Source organism: Molossus molossus, unplaced genomic scaffold (assembly GCF_014108415.1).
Source record: "Molossus molossus isolate mMolMol1 unplaced genomic scaffold, mMolMol1.p scaffold_m16_p_6, whole genome shotgun sequence".
Taxonomy (NCBI): Eukaryota; Metazoa; Chordata; class Mammalia; order Chiroptera; family Molossidae; genus Molossus; species Molossus molossus.
The window spans coordinates 68,125,221-68,130,755 of record NW_023425399.1 but is presented as its reverse complement, the minus strand read 5'-3'; the positions used below and the strand labels follow the sequence as shown (position 1 = coordinate 68,130,755).

The 5,535-nt window shown below is 39.4% G+C and overlaps 1 non-coding gene across 1 annotated transcript; it reads right to left on the bottom strand.

Moving 5' to 3' along the window:
• Positions 1-260: 260 nt before the first annotated feature.
• On the bottom strand, positions 261-424 carry LOC118619431. Its single transcript, XR_004957208.1, has one exon. It is a non-coding gene; the product is annotated as a U1 spliceosomal RNA (small nuclear RNA).
• Positions 425-5,535: the final 5,111 nt, after the last annotated feature.

Sequence of the window (5,535 nt, the reverse complement as noted above, 5' to 3'; positions counted from 1 at the left end):
GTCTTGGGTTCAGATCCTTATTTTTCATGACCTTGATTTCTTCATGCCATTCCCTTCTGGCCTGTATTATTTCTGTTGAGAAGTCAGCTGAGAGCCTTATGGGGGTTCCTTTGTACATAACCTGTTGGTTATCTCTTGCTGCCTTAAGGATTCTCTCTTTGTCTTTAATTTTTGGCCTTTAAATTACTATTTGTCTTGGTGTGGGCCTATTTGGGTTCTTCTTACTTGGGGCTCTTCGTGCTTCATTTTTTTTTTTTTTTCCAGAGTGGAGCACAAATGCAGTCTCCTTCTACCACAAATTATACAGTCGAGTTTCCCACATTTGGAGAAATCTCAGGGATCAGCACATCGGAGTGAAATGGATAAGCCTCACCCTGAGAAAACCAGCTTCATGATCATGGTATCTTCCCTGCCAGGTAAGTATGTCTCTGTGCTTCTTGAACTTGAATGCCTTCTTCCTTCACCAAATTAGGGAAGTTTTCTGTCACTATGTCTTCAAATATATTCTCTAACTCTTGCTCATTTTCTTCTTCTTTGGCAACTCCTATGATGCAAGTATTATTACATTTACAGTTGTCCCACAGTTCTCTTAAGCTGTCTTCCTGTTTTTTAATAGTTTTTTCCTTTTGGTTTTCTGATTGATTGATTTTTTTCTACCCTGTCTTCTAGTTCACTGATCTGGTCCTCAGCTTCTGCTGTATAGTCCTTTTATGTGTTCTTTTTTTTATCCTCATTCAAGGACATTTTTGCATAGAGCATGAGGGAGAGAGAGAGAGAGAGAAACATCGATGTGAGAGAGACACACTAACTGGCTGCCACCAACACAACCCCAACCATGGTGGGGACAAACTGCAACCAAGTACATGCTCTTAGCGGTAACCAAACTGCTCTAACTGCTGAGCCAAACCAGCCAGGCTCCAAAGTGTTCTTTATTTCTGCTATGTCATTCTTTATTTCTTCTTAATGGTTTTCATTTCCAATTGGTTGATTTTCAATGTTTCTATGTCTTTATTCATGGTGTTGATGTCCTTACTCATGCTGTTGAGCTTATTCAAGATCATGGCTCTGAATTCTCTCTCTGATTGCTTTCTTAACTGCATTTCCTTTATCTCATCTTCGGTAGAGATCTGTTGTTCTTTTATTTGGGATTTGTTTCTTTGTTTCACCATTTTGGCTATCTCAGTGGGTTTTGGAGCCTGCCAAATCTCTCCCTGTGGGTATTGGTGTTCTGCTGTTTGTGGCTCCCTCTACTGAGTTTGGATGAGTGTGGGAAGACCCATGTTCAACACCACTGTCAAGTCTTACTTTCCTGGGTAGATTTGCAAGCCCAGGAAATGTTCAGTTATCCTATAGCTTTTTGTGGGGAGGCTGCTAGGCACGGATACTTGAAAAGCCTCAGTTTCTCATTTAAATGAAAAACTTCCTTAGATGTTCAGAGTAAAAGGATTTCCAGAGGGTGGGGCAGATTCTGGTTGTTAATGAGCCTCAATTTACATTTCAATGGCCCACCTGGGGGTGGTGGTGAATCTTTGAGGGAGGATCCACTGCCTCTCCCCAGAGCCCTGGTAAGGAGTAATATGGCCACCGTCCTGCATGGCCACAACTCATCAAAAGCTCTCTGCGCCCTCCAAATCCTGAGTGTCCCCCACAGTTCCAGTCCAGCCTGCTCTCCCTCTTCCAGAGCCCAAGGTGAGTGGCCATGGCTATTTTAGTGCTCTGTCCTGGCTCTCTGTGCTTTGGAGCTGCTTGGGACTTTAACCCCAAGGGTGCTGCTCACAGCTAAGACAGCTGCTGTCTGTGGGCTTCCAGCATCCGTCTTGCGCCTCTGCAATCCTACCAGGATTGATGCAGTGTCCCTCATTATATGGTCCTCACAAGCTGCTTTTCTATTTCTTTTTCCCAACAATTTGTCTTTATTTTAGTTGTAATTTCAATTTGGCACTGGGAGATGGTCTGTGTAGCTTCCATTCATTCTGCCGCCATTTTGGAATCTCTAATATGTCATTATTAAAACCCAATCTCTGTTTTTTTATTTTTCTGGTTCCAACTGATTTTCATTTGCCTAAGCAGCAGATGTGCTATGCTGGGGAATGAGAAAAGATCTGCAGTGAGGACACTAGAAGTCTTTATAGCTTCTGCTGTAAAACAGAATCACACACTCATCCAAGCATAGATTTTGTTCCCTTATCCCTTTCTTGGTAATTTATGGTATTGGACTCAAGCTACTCTGAAAATGCTGAAAAAAAAATAAAGCAAGATAATATTTTATGATTAGATATTCATTGTAGCCAAGGAATTTAAAATGTTTTAACAAGGTTATTTCAGTTCCCACTATATAGATAGTGAACTCAACAAAAACAAACAACAGTTCCTCACCTTTTACTGCTGAACCTCTTAGTAAAATCCTCAGCAGCCCTCAGACCTCATCCAGCTACAATGCTGAATGAATTTTGAATGCTGAATTCTTTGGAGGAGTGCGTCTATGTAAATGCAATAAATGCATTAATTTTTTTTTTAAGGAAATAGTGCCTTCTTTCAAGGCTTCCAAATAAGGGCTGGTCTCTAGAGGTCTAGGAGATATAAGGCAGGAAGCTAAGGCTCTAGCTGTACCCTGAGCCCTCCTTCTCCTGGAGCTGCCTCTTCTTGGTCTCCCTTCCTCCTTTGCTGAGGAAGAACAGATAGTCAGAGACCCTTATTGTGTTATCTTGCAAATCCCACACAGTGGCAGAGACACCCCAGAGAAAAACAACCCAACAGAGGCCAATATGCCAATCTCAGTCTGGACAAGCTCAAGGAATGGTTAGTGCTCAACCCTGTGTATCTTCTTGTCATATGCCATAGGAAGCATCATAATGCAGAAACTAAGCTACCTCTGACTTGCCCCATGATAAGTGTCTGATACAGAATTTATCAACAACATTGCTTCCAAAATTCTTTTTATGTCTTTATGTGATAACTGTATACATTGAAAGAAGACACAATCAAATGTATTTTTTTAAAGGCAATGGTAACTCATCCATCAATTTCATTAGAACAATCTTTAAAGCTATTAGGTTACAAGTTTTGTTTTGTTTTCCTTATGCAGACACTGAGGAAACTCCTACTGTCTTTACAACATAAGACTAACAGAATTAACATTAGTTCTTGCCAGCACTCTGTACCTTTCTAGTATTGTTAGGGTGGACGCAATTGTCTGCTGCAAAGCAGCTATTATTTTACATTATATATGTTCAATGGACACCTATAATGAGACAACTGTGGAAAATGAATGTTTGAACAACTCTATCCCATGTCATCAAATTTTAAAATGACTCAAACTTACTAATGCCTGTAGAAATCTGTGTCATCTAACAGTCCTTTTGATTTCTGTTCTTCCTCCAATGATCTGTTTTAACCAATTAATGTGTTTTCCTAACCATGTGTTTTAAATTGGCACATGGAATTCTATCTTACTTACAAGATTAGTTACATAGCAAGCAATTATTTGATTAAAATAAAAAGAAAATAGGATGCCCTATTCATTTAGGTGGTGGAGTAAGCTGACGTTATGCACCATCTGATATGATGTGATGTGAGATATCCAGCACCAACTAGAAATAGTTGTTTCTGAAAATGTTCATTCTGAATGTAGTCGAGACCTAAGTTGCACTTGCACTGTCTGGTACAGTAGCTAGTAGCCATGCGTGCGCACTGAGCACTTCAGTGTGACCTTTCCAAACTGAGATGTGGCGTAAGTATAAAGTACACTCCAGATTTCACAAAGACTTAGAATGAAAGTGAAAAAGAAAAGTAAAATAGCTCATTAATAATTATTATACTAATTACATGTTAAAATAATTAAAATTTTGCTCTAATAAGTTAAATAAGATGTATTATTAATTTTACCTGTTTCTTTTTACATATTTAATGTGGTAACTAGAAGGTTTTAAATCACAAATGTGACTCTCATTTGGGGCTCTCATTTTACATGTATTATAGAGTGCTTACACTCCACACTCCACTTCTAGTTTCTAGGAAATTAAGGAGAAAGAAAAGACACCAAGTTAAACATTTAGCCAAATCCAAAATGGAGAACAAACTGCAACAGAGTCCCATTGAGCAGAGTGCAGGTTGACTCTGCTGCTAATTTGCATAACTGTGTGTTGTCAGTCCACCACAAAACCAAGAATCTAAGTTAACTATGTGACATCTTACACACCCTGCTGCATGGTTCAGACGACATCATTCTCATAGCAATACTTAGTCAACAAAGAAAACTTCTCCTTTCATACTGGGGGAGGGGAAGACAACTATAAGACATTTAGGGACAATCTGGGAATTATGAATGTGTGCTGGAGCAAGAAGAAAATTATTTGTTTTTTCTCACTCCAGACCATACCTTTGAACTTCTTAAGGTAGGGCTTGAGGGAGACCCCAGTTAACTCTTCCTGGCTGAAATCTAGACTCAATGACTATAAGCCACCTGACAAGATATCTTATCTTGTGACTAGCCCATGGAGTACAAAAGTAGAAGCAGATCTAAATTTACTTACTTTTTAGTGGAATCATATTTCCCAAGAGTCCCCAAGCCTGGCCACCAATACTACGTGTTTGCTAAATCCCAAAAGCAACATCTAGACTCTATACTTATGTCAACAGAAAATGGGTCACTAAAAATGCAGCCTACAAAGGGACATCTACTATCTTGTTCATCTTAGGTAACTACAGAGGATAATGGACAAGAGAGATCCTCCCTGATTTAGAACCGAGAAAAGCCAGGCACTTGAATCCCTGGTCAAAGCATGGCTTTTCCTTCTGCCAGAGCCGGAAGCCCTTGCTAGTTTTGTCCAGTGTGATGTCAGATGGAGCAGTGACCCTGTTTGTTTCATACTTCCTATTTCCAATGGGGGAGGGTTTTTAACCTGTATTTTGAAAATTTTTAAACATATACAAAATAGAATAAATCATCCAATGCAATAATCATCAACATGTTGCTGAACTTTTCTCATGTCTGCCCCATTCTCTTTGATATAGTATTTTAAAGTCATTACCAGAGATCACATTATGTCATGTATAAATTAAGTGGGAATTCTTAACTTTTTCTATTGCACTAATCTTTCTCTGTGGATCACTGAATACTAAATTGTTTACAGTGATGATACTTTTCTAATAATTTATATTTTTTTAATTATGCAAGATCATTAAAATCTACATTACAGCCCTGGCTGGTGTGGTGTGGCTTAGTTGATTGGGCATCATCCCAGGCACCAAAAGGTTCCTGGTTCAATTTCCAGTCAAGGCACATGCCCAGGTTGTGGGAGGTGGCCCATTAATGCTCTGCTCTTGCATCAGTGTTTCTTTTTCTTTCTCTCTCAATCGCACACTTTCTTTCTCTCTAAAAACAGAAAAATAAAAGTATATGCCATTCACATAAGACAGCAGTTCTGGAACCTGCAGCTGACCACAGTAAGAGTATGTGCCTTTGGTATGCCTCTCTTTGGTGAGGAGGTAACTATCTTTCCAACTGTAGGCAGTTTGGTCATTTTTGAAGGTGCA